The 22,812-nt window shown below is 40.9% G+C and overlaps 1 pseudogene; it reads left to right on the top strand.

The window, feature by feature from the left end:
* The window catches only part of LOC127446891 (intraflagellar transport protein 88 homolog), a 36,342-nt pseudogene that overhangs the window by 3,906 nt on the left and 9,624 nt on the right, over window positions 1-22,812 (top strand).

The raw sequence follows: 22,812 nt of genomic DNA, 5'->3' as shown, positions 1-22,812 counted from the left end.
TTGTTACAGACACACAAGGTGACACACACAGGTTTCAATGGCAATTAAAGGTTAATTTCCCACACCTGTGGCTTTTTAAATTGCAATTAGTGCCTGTGTATAAATAGTTAATGAGTTTGTTAGCTCTCACGTGGTTGCACTGAGCAGGCTAGATACTGAGCCATGGGGAGCAGAAAAGAACTGTCAAAAGACCTGTGTAACAAGGTAGTGGAACTTTTTAAAGATGGAAAAGGATATAAAAAGATATCCAAAGCCTTGAAAATGCCAGTCAGTACTGTTCAATCACTTATTAAGAAGTGGAAAATTCGGGGATCTCTTGATTCCAAGCCAAGGTCAGGTAGACCAAGAAAGATTTCAGCCACAACTGCCAGAAGAATTGTTCGGGATACAAAGAAAAACCCACAGGTAACCTCAGGAGAAATACAGGCTGCTCTGGAAAAAGACGGTGTGGTTGTTTCAAGGAGCACAATACAACGATACTTGAACAAAAATGAGCTGCATGGTCGAGTTGCCAGAAAGAAGCCTTTACTGTGCCAGTGCCACAAATGACAACACCTTGACATGCCACACAGCTTCTGGCACACTGTAATTTGGAGTGACAAGACCAAAATTGAGCTTTATGGTCACAACCATAAGCGCTATGTTTGGAGAGGGGTCAACAAGGCCTATAGTGAAAAGAATACCATCCCCACTGTGAAGCATGGTGGTGGCTCACTGATGTTTTGGGGGTGTGTGAGCTATAAAGGCATGGGGAATCTTGTGAAAATTGATGACAAGATAAATGCAGCATGTTATCAGAAAATACTGGCAGACAATTTGCATTCTTCTGCACGAAAGCTGCGCATGGGATGCTCTTGGACTTTCCAGCACGACAATGACCCTAAGCACAAGGCCAAGTTGACCCTCCAGTGGTTACAGCAGAAAAAGGTGAAGGTTCTGGAGTGGCCATCACAGTCTCCTGACCTTAATATCATCGAGCCACTCTGGGGAGATCTCAAACGTGCGGTTCATGCAAGACGACCAAAGACTCTGCATGACCTGGAGGCATTTTGCCAAGACGAATAGGCAGCTATACCACCTGCAAGAATTTGGGGCCTCATAGACAACTATTACAAAAGACTGCACGCTGTCATTGATGCTAAAGGGGGAAATACACAGTATTAAGAACTAAGGGTATGCAGACTTTTGAACAGGGGTCATTTAATTTTTTTTCTTTGTTGCCATGTTTTGTTTTATGATTGTGCCATTCTGTTATAACCTGCAGTTGAATATGAATCCCATAAGAAATAAAAGAAATGTGTTTTGCCTGATCACTCATGTTTTCTTTAAAAATGGTACATATATTACCAATTCTCCAAGGGTATGCAAACTTTTGAGCACAACTGTATTTATTCATTGCAATACAACTTATATTATTAAACTTTGTGAAAATACTGCACCAGTGCAAGTTTTTGATGTTCTCCGCAGATGCTGGTAAATTTAACTTGTCCCATAATTATGTTGTGCCATTTTTTTGTCTTCTGTCTGTATTAATATTTTTCTTGTGATATCACTATACTAAACATAGATAAGCACATTATAGTACACCAATAATACAAATAGCATTAATTCTTATGTATAAAATATAAGGTAGTTAAAAAGTTCACCAATTGATCTTAATTTTAAAGGTTTTATTTTAGATGTAAATGACTCTGGAAGTGTTCTGTTAATTCTTAAACTGTAATTACTAAAACTAAAACTGAAACTAAAATATATAAAAACAAAATTGAAATGTGTCCACAAAATAAAAACTAAATGAAAACAAAACAATTAATGAAACTAACTAAAACTAAACTGAAATTTATAACAAATTTGAAAACGGTATTAAAATAAAAACTAATTTAAAAATGGAAAACTATAATAATCTCATTACCAACACCTAGCAACATGCTAGCAAAACCTAGCTACATGCTAAAATAAGTTAGTAATGCCTTGCAACAAGTTAGAAACGTCTGGCTATATGCTTACAAATGCTAGTAATTAGCTACATGCTACAACATGCTAGCAAAGCTTACGACTTTTTATCTTAGTAGCTGGTTGTTTTACTGTAATATTTATATAACCATCAAACTTCAAACATGTAAAACGATTTTAAAATTTTAGACAAAATTTTGTCACGCCGACATTAAATTTTCAGTCTAGTTACACATAATATTTAATCAGTAACAGGCACTTGATTAGCTTGTTGAATATTTTCAGATGACTGTTAAATATCCAGGGACAGCAATTGGAGGACGATCGATTGGAACAGCTTTTGGAGTGAGTAGAACCTATGGATGCTAATGCATTTTTGACTCTAAAAGAACTTTTTGTAAATAGAAAGATAGTATGTTTTAATGTATGCTGTTTTAAATACTCAGGAAGAAAGATGTCAGGGCAGGGAAGGTGATAGTCACCTAGAGGTGAGAAAATATGCAGTCAAGGTCAGGACAGACAACCCAAATAGTTTAAATGTCTTACTATTGATATTCATGGAGAGCAAATACATTTCTGGGTGAGGACATTGAATTCAGTCCACATTTTAACTCAACATTTCGTTAGGGACTGTGATGCTTAAATTGATGCTATTTTATATTCTCTTCTATTTCTGATGATAATATTCTAGTCTCGGATGCATGTTGGCACTTCAGTGGGAAGACCTATGACTGGAGCTGTTCAGGTGAGGACTCTCGCATAGCCTCTTGTGTTTCTTTTTTCTTTTTATGTTGCATGCAGTTAAAGTGTGTACATTTTCTAAGTGTTTATGTGTGTTGTACAGGACGGTGCAGCTCGTCCCATGACTGCAGTGCGGGCAGCAGGAAATTCTTCATCCTTAGCTAGAGGTAAGTTTACACATAAAAAACCTCATGCACATGTGCTTTACAGACACCTTTTACTTGAAATTACTTTTATACCAGTCACATAATTATATTTGATTTTTTACATTTTTATTTCTGGGCTAGTTGTTAAAAAGCAATAAGTAGTATTAGATTAAAAGCAATGAGACATACTGTTCCCTAAAGTTTTCATTTGAATTGTCTTTCCAGGCTCAGTTTTTGATCCACTGGGACAAACGAAAGGACCGGCCCCTCCATTAGAGACAAAGAATGAAGACACGTATGCATTTTCTTCGTGCTTGAGAGGCATTTGAGGTTTTGGTTACATGATGAAATGTGTAGTTTTAACTAATTTTAGTTTTTTTTTTTGGGTCTAAATGATTTTCTTGTTCAGTCCAGAGGAAAAGATAAAGATCCTGGAAAAGAAGGTGAATGATTTGATAGAGGAGAGCTGTCTCGCTCATGCAAGTGGGGATCTACAGCTGGTGGGTCTGCTTATACCCAACTCTAGCTATCAGGAATTCTAATACCACACTATACATGTTTTTAGATTTAAAAAAAATTATATTTTAAAGAAGGTGCTGAATTATCTTTTTTTCTCACAATCTCTTGAGAAGGCCAAAGAGGCAGGCAGAAAGGAAAGGGCTCTGGTGAGACTGAGAGAACAAACAGGCACTGCAGACCACATCAATCTTGATCTGACCTTCTCAGTGAGTTTGTTGCTCCACGTCACTTACACCTCTGGATAGAAATTGGTAGTTCTTGCTGAAAATTCACATGACTATCTTCTCTTTGTTTAGGTGCTATTTAATTTAGTAAACCAATATGCCAATAATGACATGTACACTGAAGCCCTGAATACTTACAAGTTAATGTGAAGAATAAAATGCTGAATAATGCTGGTGAGGAAATTTCAAATGTGTTTGGTTTAAAAGGTTACTGCACAAATTAAGTTATCTTTGATGTAATTGTGCTCCTAATCCACAGTTTTCTGTTGTTCTCTCCTATAGGACGATTAAAAGTGAACATGGCAATGATCTATTTCAAGCAAAAGAACTACACAAAGGCGATCAAATTTTACAGAATGGCTTTAGATCAGATCTCAAATGCCCACAATGCAATGAGGTCAGTATTTGTTCAGTGTATCTGTTGTGCACGCTGCATATTTGTGTTATACTGTGTAATTAATATACAGTTCATTCAGAAAGTATTTTTTTATCACATTGACGTAAGTATTCAGACCCTTTGCTATGACACTTGAAATTTAGCTCAGGTGCACCCATTTTTCTGGATCATCTTTGAGATGTTTCTAAACTTTGATTGGAGTCCACTTGTGGCAAATTCAATTTATTGGACATGATTTGGAAAGGCACACACCTGTCTATATAAGGTCTCACAGCTGAAAATGCATATCAGAGCAGAAACTAAGCCATGAGGTCAAAGGAACTGCCTGCAGAGCTCAGAGACAGGATTGTGTCAAGGCACAGATCTGGGGAAGGCTACAAAATTTTTTGGCTGCATTGAAGGTTCCCAAGAGCACAGGGGCCTCCATAATTCTTAAATATAAGAAGTTTGGAACAACCAGGACTCTTCCTAGAGCTGGCCACCCGGCCAGACTGAGCAATCGGGGGAGAAGGGCCTTGGTAAGAGAGGTGAGAAAGAACTAGTTGGTCACACTCGTAGAGCCCCAGAGATCATGTGCGGAGATGGGAGAAACTTGCAGAAGGACAATCATCACTGCAACACTCCACCGATCTGGGCTTTATGGCAGAGTTGCCAGACAGAAGCCTCTCCTCAGGTCAAGACATGCAAAAAAAAAAAAAAAAAAAAAAAAAAAAAAACCTAAAGGACTCTCATACTGTGAGAAACAAGATTCTCTGGTCTGATGAAATTAAGATTGAACTGTTTGGCCTTAGTTCCAAACGTCATGTCTGGAAGAAACCAGGCACCACTCATCACCTGCATAATGTCATCCCAACAGTGAAGCATGGTGGTGGTAGCATCATGCATTTGGGGTGTTTTTCAGCAGCAGGGACTGGGGGACTGGTCAGGGTTGAAGGAAAGCTAAGCGCAGCAAAATACAGAGATATCCTTAATGAAAACCTGGTCCAGAGCGCTCAGGACCTCAGACTGGGCCAAAGGTTCACCTTCCAACAGGACAATGACCCTAAGCACACAGCCAAGACAACACGAAGAGTGGCCTAGGGACAACTCTGACTGTGAATGTCCTTTAGTGGCCTAGCCAGAGCCCGGACTTGAACCAAATCGAACATCTCTGGCGAGCCCTTAAAATGGCTGTCCACCAATGGTCCCCATCCAACCTGACAGAGCTTGAGAGGATCTGCAGAGAAGAATGGCAGAAAATCCCCAAATCCAGGTGTGCAAAGCTTGTCGCATCATACCCAAAGGTGCTTCAACTAAGTACTGAGTTAAGAGTCTGAATACTTATGTGATATTTCAGTTTTTTCTTTTTAATTAATTTGAAAAGTTATCAAATATCTGTTTTTTGCTTTGTTATTATGGGGTACAGAGTGTAGATTGATATAATTAATTAATATAAAGCATAGAGTTAATATAAAGCATTTTAACATAAGGCTGCAACATAAAATGTGAAAAAAACGAAGGGGTCTGAATACTTTCTGAATGCACTGTAATTTGACATGACTTTGAAAGTGGAATTTATCCATATATTATAGGATCAACATTATGCAGAATATTGGAGTTGTGTTCATACACATGGGCCAGTACTCAGATACCATCACCTCCTTTGAGTACATCATGACTGAGAGTCCCAACATAAAGACAGGCTTCAACCTTATCTTGTGCTACTATGCCATCGGAGACCGTGAGAGGATGAAGAAAGCTTTCCAGAAACTCATTTGTGTGCCCCTTGGAATAGATGATGAAGACAAGTATATTCCTCCAAATGTGTGTGTATAGTTAAAAAATTATTTGAAGGAATAGGTCCCCCACATAAATTAGTTCTGTTATCAGTTACAACATTTAGACTCATGTTTTTTTCCAAATCTGGATGACTTTCTTTCTACTGTGGAACAAAAGGAGATGTCTGGCAGAATTTCAGCCTCAGTAACTGTCACAGGAGACGGAAATCATATGTATAAGCTCTTTTAAAGAATTTATTGCAGGAGTTAGCAGAGTTCAGACCAACAGCCATCTCGACTGATGAGGCCTAGACAAGAGACACAACCTAGTGACTGTGGATGCAGGCTTTATACCTGCGAGACACCCGGAGAAGAGAAACAAAGCTTGAAGAGATGTCAGTTTCATTTTGTAACAATCTAAACCACAGGACTTTATATGAGATTCCTTACACACAGACATCCCATGTACATATGCAATTAGAATGACAGGTTGGATACTTTGTATATTGTGAGAAACAGGTGGAAAGTACAAGTGCATGAAACATTCAAGGACAGCTCTGTGGCTACAACACACAGCTTTCTGACAGTTTTCCATCTACCCCTGCCTGCCCGGATTCCGGGAATTCCACATAGAGGGAAAAACGAAAAAGAAAACTCTTCTGCAGTCTCAGCGTCTGGCTCGCCAACAGTCACCAGTCACTTTAATTATATGAAAAACTTTGCAATGAATGTGAATGGTGACTGAGGCTGTCATTCTGTGTATTCCACAGAAGAAAGTAAGTCATGGGGTTGGAGCAACATTATGGTGAGTAAATGATGACAGAATTGTCATTTTAGGGTGAACTATCCCTTTAATGTAAACAACTTGTGTGTATGTGTGTGTATATATATATATATATATATATATATATATATATATATATATATATATATATATATATATATATACACAGTATATACAGTATTGTGCAAAAGTCTTAGGCACATAAGAAGTTTCACAAAACATTTGTCTTAAGATGGTTATTTATGATGGGTCATGTGCACTTTGCTAGTTTTATCACTTTTAATGATATAAACCAGTGAGATTCTATACACTCTGTTCCATAACTGTTCTAGGAGGACAATATGTCAAAGAATTCAAAATCCTCGGGCTCTGGAGACATTAAAAGACACTTACGTGCTCAAGCTTGACACCCCTGATCAGGCCGCGGGCCAGGGAATTGATTTAGACGGGGAAGTGCGAGTAATGTGGTGAGAGATGTTGAACACATCGGCAGTGCTGACGAAGGTCGTTGCTGACTTGGAGGATCTTGCTGTGATATGTCGATCGATCACCACCATGGAGGCGAAGTTTAATGATATGGTTACAAGAGTGGGGATGTCGAGAAATGGATTGATTACCTGGAGTCATCAGAGAGGGAATTATCTGCTAATCCGCTAGTGACCAAGGTGGATTTGGAGCGTGTTTAGGAGAAGTTGGAGGAGATTGAGAACCATAGCTGGCAGAATAACGTCTGTATCGTCGGAATTCCAGAGGGCGAAGAGGGACAGGATATGATGAAATTCCTGGACGGGCTCTTTCCGAATCTGCTCAACATAGCAGGCCATAAACTGGAAACCGAGCAAGCTCACAGGGCTCCCGTTTGGCGATACACAGAGGGAGGCAGGCCCCGATCAATTCTGGCCAAATTACTGAGATCATCCGATAAAGATCTTGTGTTACATGACATTGGAGTGATTAAGTCATTTGTTTGCACCTATGTTGCAGCCGAGTGGGCCGACTCACTGAACATTTGCTTGACTGTTTGAAGAATCTGCACGCCTTTGGTTCCGCCTAGCGGCTGGAGTTTATTTTATGGAGTAACATGCCTTCAGGACAGTTTAGTGGATGAATCTACACACTCTTTGTGTTTATTCTGCCTCTTGGCTGGAGTTTGTTATATAGATTGTCTTTTGCCTTGTAATTCTGTCTCACAAAATTTGTATAGAAACACCGGACTTGAGTAATCTGACAGCAAAGTTGTCGCAGGGACTCTTGTAGGCGTGCATGGACTTTTTGAGTTTGGAGGAATGGACACCAGTTGGCGCTGTCACACAAACAGTGCGCATTAACCCCACATACGTTTTTCTTTTTTTCTGTTTGTTTGGTTTTGGGGAATGTTCGGGTTCTAATTGTTATACTAATGTTGGAATGTGGTCTTTATCATTTTGTTTTTGACACACAGTCTATTATTTCTTATATGTCAAAATGTCAAATGTTGATATGAGTGGATTGTCTCTCTCCACGTGGAATGTGAATGGGTTGGGGCACCCCATAAAAAGAAGGAAGGTTATTTCTCTTCTTAAGCATAAGAAATATGATATAGTGTTTCTTCATGAAACGCACCTTTCTCCGCAGGAAGGTGAAAAATTTGGGAAGTTATGGTGTGGGCATTTTTTTTATAGTGCTGGCTCGAGTAAGAGCAGGGGAGTCATTACACTGACAAGTAAACATCTACAATTCAAATGTCTCAAACAGTGTAAAGATAAATTAGGAAGAGTCATAATTTTTTTAGCTGAAATTCAGGGACAAAGTCTTATTTTGGATAATATATATGCACCTAACATTGATGATCAGGGATTTTTTATAGATCTTGAAGGGATGTTGCAAGCCGCTGGCACCCCTCATGATATAATATTGGGAGGAGACTTTCATCTTTTGATGGACGCAGTCCTTGATCATAGTGAAGCAAAAGTGTGCAAGCCCCCTAGAGCAACATTGACGCTTCACAGAATGTGTAAAAATCTTGGTCTTACAGATATTTGGAGACTTTTGAACCCATCTGGTTGGGACTATAAATTTTTTTTCATCAGTCGATAAGATTTACTCTAGAATATATTTTTTATTTTTTATATCTAAGTCCCTTATTTTATTTGTTGTTGATTGCTCAATTGGAAACATATTAGTCTCAGATCACGCCCTGGTGTGTTTAGAGGTGTTGCCACATATGGAGAAAAGGAAATCATATAGTTGGTGCTTTAATGTATCCCTTTTGCAAAATCCTGAATTCCAACAAATGCTAAAGGCTGAAATCAATGTATATATGGAGACCAACTGGTCCTCAGTATCCTCTGTGGGCGTGGCTTGGGAGGCACTTAAGGCAGTTCTTAGGGGCCGGATCATACAGTATGCCGCATTCACCAAAAAATCCAAAGTACAAGAACTTGTGGAATTGGAAGGGAATATTAAAAGTGCAGAAGCAGAGCTGATGCACCGAATGTCGTCTAATGGCCTCAGAGAATTGACCCAATTGAAATACAGATATAATACTATTTTGTCGTGGAAGGTGGAGTTTTGGCTATTCAGGGCAAGACAGTCATACTTGGGGGGACAATGCAGGAGAAATTCTGGCTAGATGTATAAAACAGAGAGAGTCTTTTTCTACCATTCCCTCAGTGAAATCTGCTGGTGGTGAAATATTTACCTCGGCCATTGATATTAACAATGCTTTTAAAGAATGCTATCTTGATCTTTATAGCTCCACGTCTTCATCTACTGAAGAGGATATTAGAAACTTTATGGAACCATTAGAACTTCCTAAACTGACGACTGAGCAAAAAAATTCTCTCGATTCTGAGATAACCTTGGAGGAGCTTGGCGAGGTAATTAAGGCCTTGCCCACAGGCAAGGCTCCGGGGCCAGATGGCTTTGCCACTGAATTTTTTAGATCTTATGATCTTATGTCAACGTACTGCCCATAACGGCTTTTCAGCTGGGCATTAATTATTTGGGTATTTTATTCCCAGCAAATTTGTGTGATTTAGTTAGAGTTAATTTTGACCCTTTAATAAAAAGTTTTTCAAGCGATGTGAGCATGTGGGCTTCATTACATTTATCTATGACTGGGAAGGTTAATGTTATTAAAATTAATTGTTTTCCAAAATTCAACTACCTGCTACAATCTCTCCCTATAGATGTCCCCATCTCTTATTTCAAGCAATTTGATAGCATAGCTAAGTCTTTCATTTGGAATAGTAAACGTCACAGATTACACTTCAATAAGTTACATAGGCCGATTGACAAAGGTGGGCTAGGCCTACCCAAGATTTTGTTTTATTATCATGCATTCAGTCTCAGACATTTGGCTCATTGGTTGCATCCACCTGAGAGAGCCCCTCCCTGGTTTTGTATTGAACAGGAAGATCTTGCCCCATTTCGCCACTGAAAAGCCTTTCTATCAAACAAACCGGAGAAGTTAAGTTACACCCCGTTATCTCGCATTTGCATGAGATATGGACAAAAGTGTCCAGCGTGTTAAATTCAGACATTTATTTAAATGTTGCTTCAAGCATATGGCTGAACCCCAAATTATGTATCAATAAGTCTCCTTTCTGCTGGACAGAGTGGATTGTGAGGGAGGTTAATACACTTGGTGACCTATATGAGAGTGGAGTGTTGAGATCCTTTTAAAATATGGTTCAACATTTTGGGATTCCCAGGTCTCAATTCTTCAGGTACTTATAGCTGTGCCACCTGCTTTGTACTATTTTTGGGAGTAGCATACACCCCCATAAAGTGGCAGATACTCTGGGAGTGGTGATTACTGCTTTTGGAAAAGGTCATGAGGCATCAGTGTATTTCTCCCTGCTAATTCAGAGTCTGGGGGATGGAGCTTCAACTTCTCTCAAGAGATTATGGGAGAAAGATTTAAACTTGGTATTGGAGGTGGGAGCATGGGCAAGGATTCTAAAAAACATAAAGTCTACATCTAGAAATGCAAGGGTATGCCTTATGCAGTTTAAGATTTTACATAGATTCTGTTGGACCCCCTCTAGATTGTATAGGCTTGGTCTTAAAGACACACCCACCTGCTGGCGATGCCAATCAGAAGATGGGGACACAACCCATGTTTTTTGGTGTGTGTGTTAAGATCCAAGAATTTTGGTTGAGGGTTCAGAGTTTTATGTATGACATATTGGGCACTCAAATTTCATTTTGCCCCAGACTCTGTATTTTAGGCGACAGGGAGGTCATTAATATAGGGGATAAATGCGTAAAAAATTGGGTCCTAGCCAGTGTTATGATAGGTAGACAGATCATTCTTAGGGAATGGAATTCAGCTGGAGTGCCCTCATTTCAAGAGTGGTGTACAGAGATGGGGAGGGTAGCGGCATTCGAAGAGATGTCATATAGAATGCTAGGCAACTTAGATTTGTTCAGTAAAAACTGGGGCTGCTATTTGGCCTTTTTGGAGGACTCTCTGGGATGGGCAGTGGAGAGAGAAGTGCAATTTTTAATGTGTGTGATTATTTATATATATATGTATTTTTTTAATTTTTTTATTTTTTGTCTGTCTGTAACTCAAGTTGTTACCACAGGGTTATTTGTTGAGGGTCAGGGTGGGATTGGGAGGGGGGAAAGGGAATAATGGGGGTTATAGTTGATTCTGTGAATATATGTTTTGCTTTTCTGTTTCAAATGTGTGAATCAATAAAAAGTGTTAATCAGAAAAGAAATTGTTATTTATATTTCCAGCTTAAGTGTTTCAATAGAAAATATACATTTTAGACTCCCAAACATTCCTTTTACAAATAGAATAGAATAAAATAGAAGAACAGGGAGCCCTGCAACAGATGGCATGGCCTCCATAGAGCTCTCCACTGAACATCGAGTCAATCTTAGATTACATGAAAAGACAGAAGCAATTGAGACAGCCTAAATAGAAGAACTGTGGCGAATTCTCCAAGAAGCTTGGAACATTCTGTCTGCTAACAACCAAGAAAAACTGTGTTTAGGAGTACCTAGGAGAATTTGTAATTTTTGAAGGCAAAGGTGGTCACACCAAATATTGATTTACCTTTTTTATGTTTACTGGACTTTGTATGATGTTAATTGATAAATATAAAAATTTTCACAAGTACCAAAAACATTTGCACAGTACTCTATACAGCATAGTGAGGATGTCTTCAAAAATAATGCCATAAATAGTTCATTTATCAGTTAACATCGTACAAAGTCCAATAAACCTAAAAAATCTAAATCAGTATTTGGGGTGGCCACCTTTGCTAAAACAGCCCTAATTCTCCTAGGTATATCTGGACACAGTTTTTCTTGGTTGTTGGCAGAAAGGATGTACCAAGCTTCTTGGAGAATTCGCCACAGTTCTTCTATCTATTTATGCTGTCTCAATTGCTTCTGTCTCTTCATATAATCCCAGACTGACTCGATGTTCAGTGGGGGGCACTGTGGTGGCAATGCCATCTCATGCAGAGTGCCCTGTTCTTCTATTCTAATCTTTTCTATTTGCAAAAGTAATGTTTGGGAGCCTAAAATGTATTTTGACACACTAAAGCTGAAGATATAAATAACCATCTTATGACAAATGTTTTTGTGAAACATCTTATGTGCCTAAAACTTTTGCACAGTACTGTGTGTGTGTGTATATGTATATATATATATATATATATATATATATATATATATATATATATATATATATACAGTGCCTTGCAAAAGTATTCAGACCCCTGAACAATTCTCTCATACTACCGAATTACAAATGGTACACTGAAATTTCATTCTGATTGATATTTTATTTTAAAACACTGAAACTCAAAATCAATTATTGTAAGGTGACATTGTTTTTTTGTTTGGAAATATTTTTATGAAAAAAAAAAACTGAAATATCTTGCATAATTATTCAACCCCCACACATTAATATTTGGTCGAGCCACCTTTTGCTGCAATAACTGCTTTAAGTCTTTTGGGGTACATATGTACCAGCTTTGCACACAGTGACGAAGTGATTTTGGCCCATTCTTCTCGGCAGATTTTCTCAGTAGGATTGAGATCTGAACTTTGACTGGGCCTCTGTAGGACATTTATCTTTTTGTTCTTGGGATCATTGTCCTGCTGAAAGGTGAATTTCCTCCCAAGCTTCAGTTTTTTAGTGGACTGAAGCAGGTTCTCTTGCAGTATTTCCCTATATTTTGCTCCATCCATTCTTCCTTCAATTCTAACAAGATGCCCAGTCTCTGCTGATGAGAAGCATCCCCACAGCATGATGCTGCCACCACCATACTTCACTATAGGTATGGTGTGTCTTGAGGCATAGGAAGTGTTAGGTTTGCGTCACACACAGCGCTTTGAGTTTTGGCCAAAAAGCTCTATCTTGGTCTCATCTGACCACAAAACCTTCTCCCACATCACAGCTGGGTCACTCACATGCTTTCTGACAAACTCCAGACGTGCTTTCAGATGGTACTTTTTGAGTAATGGCTTCTTTCTTGCCACCCTCCCATACAGGCCAGTGTTATGCAGTGCTCTTGATATGGTTGACTGGTGCACCATTACTCCACTCCAACCACTGAACTCTGTAGCTCTTTCAAAGTGATTGTTGGCCTCTCTGTGACTTCTCTCACAAGTCTCCTTTTTGTTAGAGTGCTGAGTTTTGAGGGATGGCCTTTTCTTGGCAGTGCCTGGATGGTGTGGTGCAGCTTCCACTTCCTGATTATTGATTGATCTGTGCTCACTGGGTTATCCAAACATTTTGATATTATTTTGTACCCTTTCCCTAATCTATGCATTTTTATTACTTTATCTCTAACTTCTGTGGAATGCTCTTTGGTCTTCATTTTCCTTCAGATTCACAGCCTGACCAGTGATCCTTCAACAATGGGTTTTTTATCCAGAAAATGTGATTGCAACTTTAATGATTCACAGGTGGATGCCAATGGTAAAGTAACTGTGTCCTCGTTAGGGAAATTTCTTTCATCGGTGTAACCTGGCAGCTTCCACAGCACAGGGGTTTTTATATTTCCCAACATAAAACCAATGTCACCTAACAATAATTGATTTTGAGTTCCAGTGTTTTAAACACAAAAAAAATGCACCATTTGTAATTCAGTAATATGAGATAATTGGTCAGGGGTCTGAATACATTTGCAAGACACTGTATATACACAATACTGTCAGGAGTGGTTTAAGGAAGGACCCAAATGCAGAGGGAATGAAAATGAAAATGAAAACGGTGAGGGAAATGAAGGCAGTGAGGATGATACCGGCGATGAGGTAATTTGTTCACAGAGTAGTAATGGCTGTGGTGAGCTGAGACCCCTGGGCGAGGAATGGCGGAGAGGATGGCAATGTGGTGACATGAGTAATCCACAGAGCAGTAACAGTTCATAGCAAGTGTCCATATGTTAATTCCAACAGGTGAAACCAGGATCGGTAACCACCGAATCCACACTGCAAAATACTGAGAGAAACAAAGGTGAAAACAGATCGACAGGAAGGCAAGACTGCACACCAAAAACAAACAGAAACAATCTGGCGACTAGATGAGGCATGAGAGAGAAATAAATACACAGCGGTAATGACACAGAGGTGTAATTTGAGATGAACTGCCACCGGACTAAGCAGTTTAGAGATGGTAAATGGTCCAATAAATTTAGGTCCCAGCTTGCATGAGGGAAGTCAGAGTGGAATGCCCTGGGAGGACAACCAGACCTTCTGTCCACACACGCAAACCGGGGGCTTAGAATGCTGATGGTCCGCTGATACTTTGTTCCAATTGCCAGTCTGGAGAAGGGCTTCTCTGGCAACCCTCCAGGTGCAACGACATCTCTGGATGAACGCGTGCGTGGACAAAACAACAGCATCAGGTTTTTGGGAGGGGAACTATTGGGGCTGGTAGCCTTAACAGCACTGGAAGGGCAACAAACCCGTAGACAAAACCGGGAAGTAATTATGCGCATATTTGACCCAGGATAGTTTGGAACACCAAGTCAACGGTTCCCGAGATGCCACACAGTGCAGGACCCTCTCCAAATCCTGATTAGCCTGCTCGGCCTGCCCGTTGGTCTGGGGGTGGAACCCAGACACCAAGCTAGAAGTCGCCCCCAGCTGTCGGCAGAATTCTGCCCAAAGCTTAGACCTGAATTGAGGTCCCCTGTCAGAGACAAACCGGACAGGCCTAAATGAAACTCTGTACGTCCCATGCAAATGAGGGCCACCAGAACTGTTGCTTAACTTATGCCTGGGTGTGAGTAGCTCCTGAATGACAGGCCAGGTTAGAGGAATAACCCCACCGGAGGACGTGAGTTCGGACCAACTCAGGAAGAAACAGCAGGCTCCCTGGACACTTTGCAGGAATGCTGATGTCACGCAAAGCAGAGCGGACTTTGGACTCAATCTCCCTGGACCCTGTTGGGTGGAATAACGGTATCTGAGGAGGTCGAGGTGCTCTCAGTCTCAAAAGAGCAGGACAAAGCATCAGGTTTACCGTTCTTAGACCTGAGGTGATATGAGATTGTAAAATCGAATCTGCCAAAGAAAAGTGCCCAGTGAGCCTGCCTGGAATTTAGCCATTTTGCAGTGCGGATGTACATGAAGTTCTTGTGGTCAGTTCAAACAACGAATGGAACCACCGAACCCTCCAACCAGTGATGCCACTCACCCAACGCTAATCAAACAGCCTTTAACTCCCTATTCCTGATGTCGTAGTTCCATTCTGCAGAGGTAAGGCAATGAGAAAAGCACTGTTCTTTAAAGGAACCTTTGGGACAAAATAGCCCCACCTCTGACGTATCAACTTCCACCACAAACTGACGAGATGGGTCAGGATTTACCAGAATGGAAGCTGAAACAAAGCAACTCTTTAGATTTTGGAAAGCAGACTGAGCCTGTTGGGACCAACAGAAACGAGTTTTGGTTGAAATTAGGTTCATCAGAGGGGCGGTGGTCTAACTGAAATTCCGGATGGACCGCCGGTAAAAATGGGCAAATCCCAGAAACCGCTGGACTGCTTTGCGAGAATCTGGGACTGGCCAACCCGCAGCTGCCTTTACCTTGGCCGGGTCCATCCGGATACCATCGGGTGAGAGGACAAACCCCAGGAACGGAACCGACCGTGCATGAAACTCACACTTCTCCACCATGAGAAACAAATGATTTTCCAGCAACCTCTTCTCACTGGTCTCATAAGTTACTAGTAAATATGAGGATATCATCAAGATATACAAAAACAATCGATTGACCATGTCACGCAGCACGTCATTGGTGAGTGCCTGGAAGACGACCGGGATGTTGGAAAGGCATGACCAAGTATTCAAAATGCCCTGTATGCATGTTAAAAGCCGTCTTCCATTCACCCCTCTCCCTGATCCGGACAAGGTGGTAAGCATTGCGAAGGTCAAACTTCTTGTAGACAGAAGCTCCCTGCAAGAGTTCAAAGGTCGAAGACATCAACGGCAAAGGATAACGATTCTTTACTGTTATGTCATTCAGCCCATGATAATCTATGCAAGGACGCAAAGAGCCGTCTTTCTTCCCCACGAAGAAGAGGAAGAGGGCCGAGTAATACCGTCCGCAAGAGAATCGCCAATATACCTCTCCATGGCCTCTCGTTCAGGGGCTGAGAGTGAATACGGACATCCCTGAGGTGGAGAAGTGCCAGGAAGGAGATCAATAGCACAGTCGTACGGGTGGTGCGGAGGAAGAGAAGCAGCCCGAGACTTGCTGAACACCGTCCTCAAATCGTGGTAGACCTCGGGTACACCGGCAAGATCCACCAGCTCCTCGTGTGACACAGAACAGGACACAACTGGGGAAAAAGCAGGAACAAGACAGTAAGATTGACAGAAAGAACTCCAGGACAACACAGAACTCTTAGCCCAATTCAAGTGTGGATTATGGGTAACCAGCCACGGATGTCTCAAAACCACTGGAGCAGAGGGGGAGTGGATGATGTAAAATCAAATCTCCTCGACATGGTTCCCAGAGATGGTGAGCTGGAGAGGTGCCATGATTTGGGTAACTGTAGTGAGAGGAGTGTCACAGAGAGTATTGGCAGTGATGGGTTCCCAGAAGAGTCTTGGGAAGAGACCATTTAGCCACTAGATTGGCATCTATGAAGTTACCCTCTGCTCCAGAGTCCGCCAGAACAGAGACACAGTGACGGATGTTGTTGCTCTGCAACCAAGCCAGTAGGAGGATTCTATTGCCAGTGGATTTATCGAAAGGGGTAACGCTCACCAGTAACCCCTTGCCTACTGGTGAGCTGCATCTTTTACCAGAAAGGAGACTGCAGTGTGTCCTGGTCGTCCGCAGTACAGACCGAGGCCGTTGATGAGGCATTGGTGTCGTTCTGTGGCGGATAGCCAAGCTCTCCCAATCTGCATGGGCTCTTCCTCGGGACTGAACTCGAAGCATTCACGAGACAAAAGAGGACGAGTATCAGCAGACACAGAAGCCCTGGATAGAGGAAGTCTATGGTGACGATGTCGCATGGCCAGCCTGTTGTAGACCCTAATTGCTAGGTCTACCAGATTGTCAAAGTGGGTTGGTAGGTCCAATGCGTATATCTTGTCCTTAGTGCAGTTGGATAGCCCATGCAGAAACTGGTCCCACAATGCCTGCTCATTCCAACCGCACGATGCAGCGAGGGTACGAAACTCAATGGAGAAGTCGGAAACTGAACGATCTCCTTGCCGAAGGTCCGAGAGTTCCCTCGCTGCCTCCTTCCCAGATGTAGATTGGATGAAGACCTTGCGAAGTTCATCAGAAAATGTGTGGAAGGAAGAGCAGCAAGGATATTCACTCTCCCACACAGCGGTCCCCCACTCACGAGCTCTATCGGTCAACAAGTTGATGACGTAGGCAACCATGGCTTGTTCAGAGGGAAAGGATGGTTGTAATGCGTATATCAGAGAACACATGGACAGAAAAGTTAGACAGATCTTAGGCTCACTGGAGTATGGTGCTGGAGGATTTAACCAGGGCTTGGAGGATCTTGATGTAGTTGAGACCGCTGTGGGTGGAGGTGTGGCTTCGGCGGAGGGGCCGGCATTGGGGGAGAGACGAAGCTGTTCAATCCTGGACATCAGGTCGGCTATCCGTCTCGCCATCTCCTCAATGGCTTGACTGTTGGATGCGAGTTGCTCCTGTTGAAGACCGAGGAGCACCCCCTGTTGTGAAATAGCATTAATCGAGATGTTCCCTCTGCTGGGTCCATGTTTGGCCAGATTGTTCTGTCAGGAGTGGTTTAAGGAAGGATCCAGATGAAGAGGGAATGAAAATGAAAACAGTTTTATTGAAACACAAATGAATGTAATAATGAACTGATGACTGAAAACCCAGTCCAGGTTGCAGAGAGGTGAGTGATGATGATGATGACAGTGATGAACTAGAACACCCGGACGAGGAATGGTGGTGAGGATGAAAACAGCGATGAGGTGAGTAATCCACAGAACAGTGATGGCTGTGATGAGCTGAGACACCCGGGTGAGGAAAGGTGGTGAGGATGATACTGGTGATGAGGTAAGTTGTTCACAGTGTAGTAATGGCTGTGGTGAGCTGAGACACCCGGGCAAGGAATGGCAGAGAGGATGGCAATGTGGTGAGGTGAGTAATCCACAGAGCAGTTCAGAGCAAGTGTCCATACAATAATTCCAGCAGGTGAAACCAGGGGCGGTAACCACTGAATCCACACTGGAAAATACTGAGAGAAACAAAGGTGAAAACAGACTGACAGGAAGGCAAGACTGCACACCAAAAACAAACGGGAACAATCTGGCGACTAGACGAGGCACGAGAGGGAATTAAATACACAGCGGTAATGACACAAGTGGGGGTGGTTACCTCGTGAGTGGTGCAAACGAGTGTCTCCAAGGAAATACCGATTGCTCCGCTCCTGAGGCAAAGGAAAACGCACAAGGCGAACAAAAACACACAGACACACAAAAGGAACCAGCAGATAAGCCTGAACTGAGACACAATACATATACTGTATATTTGGATATATTTTATTGTCAATATCGCCATTATTCTGCAATGTATTATTACAAATTTTAACATTATACTAGCAAACACATTTTGTCTGTTTTTTTATTTTTTTTTATAGGATGACCCTCATGCAGACATGGTCATTGAGGCTATAAAGAATGATAAGCTGCACCAAATGGAAAGGGAGAGGAATTCTATGTATTTAACATTCTATTACAGATATAAGACTAAAACTTGAATCTGAATCTTTTTTTTTTTTTTTTTTTTACCACAAGATTTTTCATTTAAGCATATCTGCATTGGCCTTCATCAGTATGTTTTTCTTTTTTTCACTCCTAGGAAAGCACTAGTAGAAAAATACATTATGACCTCAGCTAAGCTTATTGCTCCAGCCATTGAGTCATCATTTGCAGCTGGGTTTGACTGGTAAGTTGTTGATGTATACCACGAGAGGGCATTGTAGCACAATCTTGTTCTTTGGATCCCATGAACAATCTGTTGTATGTAGTATATACTGTGAATGGTTATGATTCAGTAGAACTAGATACCTTTTGTTCTCAAATCAGTGTAATATGGTACTTTTGCAGGTGTGTAGACATGGTGAAGTGTTCACAATATGTGGAGCTGGCAAATGACTTGGAAATCAACAAAGCTATTACCTACCTAAGACAAAGGGACTTCAAGCAGGTAGATAGATTCCTGGATACACACACTTGAATCATGTTGCTTTTGACATACAGTACTACCACAGAACCAGCCCTTGTTTCTGTCTTATAACACTACACATTCAGTGGTCCATTTTCTTTTGTTTTCTTATCTATCCAACTGCATGACTCTTGAGGCTGAGGTATGTTTGTATTGTTGAGATTATTTGTGTTGCTTCCTGCAGTAGGCCTTGTATACAGTATTGATATTGTGTTTTGCTGCATTGCTTCTCTTGTTTTATACAGCAACAAAAATGTTATGAAACAGGATAGTTCAAAGGGATATTTAAAGGGGTAGTTCACTTAAAAAAATGAAAATTGTGCCATGATTTAATCATGTTGCTCCAAGCACTGTCGCCTCACAGCAAGAAGGTCCACGGTTTGAGTCCCGGCTCACCTAGGGCATGTTCTCCCCATGTTTGCGTGGGTCTCCGGTTTCCCTCACAGTCCAAAAACATGCAGATTAAGTGAACTGGAGACTGTAAATTGCCCATAGGTGTGAGTGAGAGTGTGAATGTGTATGTCTGTGTGTGTTAGCCCTGTGATGGACTGGCCACCTGTTCTTCAGCCCGAGACAGCTGGCATAGGCTCCAGCACTACCCGTGACTCTACATAGGACAAGTGGCTATAGAGGATGGATGGATGTTGCTCCAAAACCATTTGAATTTTTCTTTCTTCAGTGTCCTTTTTCTTTCTTCAGTGTCCTTTCTTTAAAAGTAGATGTTGGGCAGAATGTTAGCCTCAGTCACCATTCACTTATATTGTATGGAAAAAAAAAAATGCAATGAAAGTGAATGGTGACTGAGGCCTTATGTGTTCCACAGAAGAAAGAAAAACTCATACGGGTTTTGGAACATCATGGGGGTGAGTAAATCATGACAGAATTTTCATTTTTGCTTATTATTTGAAGAAATTATAGGGAAACGTTTATGTCATTGATCATCTGTACATGAATTCAGTCCCCCTGCTGTCCCGAACACTATGAATATGCTTAATCCCAGTCACTTATTTTGCTCCCAGGCAGTCGAGACCCTGAAGATGTTTGAGAAGAAGGACAGTCGGGTTAAAGGTGCTGCTGCCACTAACCTTTCCTTTCTCAACTTTTTGGTGAGTACAGAGCTATACAATCCCTTGAGGAACCATCCACCATTTTATTTGTTATACTGTGTGTTATTTAGCCCTTTGCTAACTACTACTTCTTTTGCTGTATGTTTGCCTCTCCTTCTCAGGAAAAGGATTATGATCAAGCTGACCGCTACGCTGAGCTTGCCATGAGCGCTGACCGCTACAACCCTGCTGCACTTATTAACAAAGGCAACACAGTGTTTGTGAAGGAGGACTATGAGAAAGCAGCAGAGTTTTATAAAGAGGCTCTTCGTAATGACTCGTCCTGTACCGAGGCTCTCTATAACTTAGGTCTGCCATCACTAATATGCCATCCTAGGGGTTAAATTCTACGAGATTTACATCATTCGTGTACAAGACTTACCTCCATTCAGTGGATTCTAATATGTTATATTCCTTTATAGCATTATCATACACTCACTGAGCACTTTATGAACACATGTACACCTTCTTATTCATGCGATTATCTAATCAGCCAATAGTGCAGCAGCAGTGCAATGCATAAAATCATGCAGATGCAGATACAGATCAGGAGCTTCAGTTAATGTTCACATCAACCATCAGAATGGGGAAAAAATGTGATCTCAGAGATTTAGACTGTGGCATGATAGTTTGTGCCAGACGGGCTGGTTTGAGTACTTCTGTAACTGCTGATCTCCTGGGATTTTCATGCACAACAGTCCCTAGAATTTACTCAGAATTGTGCCAAAAAACTATAATGGGGCAAGATGCTTAATTTTAAAATGCCCTTGCTGGGATCAAGACTGTTATTTAATTTAATAATGTATATCCTCTTAAGAGTGGACATCTCTGAATCCTCATTCAGGTTTGACCTATAAGAGGCTGGTTAAACTAGAAGAAGCCCTGGTCTGCTTCCTTAAGCTGCCACAGCGCTCAGGTCATGTATCAGTTGGCTAATTTGTTTAAAATTAAATGGAATCCTACTCCATGTTACAGTATAATATCAATATTGTTAATGCAGGTTCATTTGCTTGTTAAGATTCATATTCCTTAAGCAGCTTTTAGATATGAGATGCTGGAGGACCCTCACCAGGCCATTGAGTGGCTGATGCAGCTCACCAGTGTGACTCCCACAGATGCCCAGGTGCTGGCCAAACTAGGAGACCTTTATGACAATGAGGGAGACAAATCACAGGCATTCCAGTACTATTATGAGGTAAAGGTGATTTTGCATACCCAAAGATTCATATATGCTCATCAGGTCCATCTTCAGTGTTATGTTTTTTGAATGAAAGAAATCTACTAGCTCTGCTTCTCTTATTTGAAACTTGATTGTGCAGGGGTAAAATCTTTGGGTTATTTAGGACATTCTCTAGTTTAATCACTGCAACGTGGGTGTTACAGTATATGCTTTTATGACATTAAAACGCATTTTATACATGTGCTCATAATATAGTTTTTTTAGTAGAAATTATTAAGATTGCTCCATGTTAACTAGTCAGATTTATTTTTTATTTTTTTAATGCTGAGTTAAAGCTGAAGTGTGTAACTTTTTCTGTGTTAAAATACTTTCTTCTATCCCAGCAGAGACAACTATAAGTAATCTATTCATAGATTATTTTTCTCGAAAACTGTAAGCACTGTTTCTGTGGCGCTATGAAAATTGCTCTGTTTGTTTTGAGTGATTCGCTTAGACCCGCCCCAACAACGTTACTCAACCAATGGCATGAGTTGGGGGCGGTACTATCACAAAATGTTGTTGTTTGTTTCAGTCATACAGGTATGTCCCCTCAAACATAAGTGTCATTGAGTGGTTGGGAGCCTATTACATTGATACCCAGTTCTGTGAGAAAGCTATTCAGTACTTTGACAGAGCTACCCTCATTCAGTAAGTTACTCTATCCTATGTAATTATCATCAGTCGTGAATATTATTATTACTAATTTCAATCAGTTTTGTGTCTGCATGCATGTGTATTAATGACTTAACATGAATTTCAGACCAACCCAGGTGAAATGGCAACTGATGGTGGCCAGCTGTTACAGAAGAAGTGGTATAAAAAAAATTCACACTCAACTTTATACAAATAATACATCTGGCCAAAAGGTATGAGCACTTTGCCTTTTTAGTCAATTTGTAAAATGTATCTTCCTTTTCCTATTATCAGAAGGCACTTGAGACATACAAGGACATTCATTGGAAATTTCCAGAAAATGTTGAATGTAATGTACTTATATTTAATAGTTCTCCTTTTATTTAGCACCACTCTAGTGGCTGTGTATTACAAGTCTTTCTTTATCGGGCAGGTCTACGCTTCCTGGTCAGACTGTGCACAGATATGGGATTAAAAGAGGTGCAGGACTATGCAACCAAATTTAAAGTTGAGAAAATGAAGGAGATCAGAGAGCAGGTAATCACTGCTTGGTACTGTTTATATCTTGGCCTTTTTTGGTTCTTTAAATGGAACAAAATAGAAGAGTGGGAGTGAGGAGTGAACAATAAATTAGGATCCAACATATAAC

Source organism: Myxocyprinus asiaticus, chromosome 10 (genome assembly GCF_019703515.2).
Source record: "Myxocyprinus asiaticus isolate MX2 ecotype Aquarium Trade chromosome 10, UBuf_Myxa_2, whole genome shotgun sequence".
In the NCBI taxonomy this organism is placed as follows: domain Eukaryota; kingdom Metazoa; phylum Chordata; class Actinopteri; order Cypriniformes; family Catostomidae; genus Myxocyprinus; species Myxocyprinus asiaticus.
Note: the sequence above shows the minus strand (reverse complement) of the source record. Positions and strands in the feature narration are given on the sequence as shown.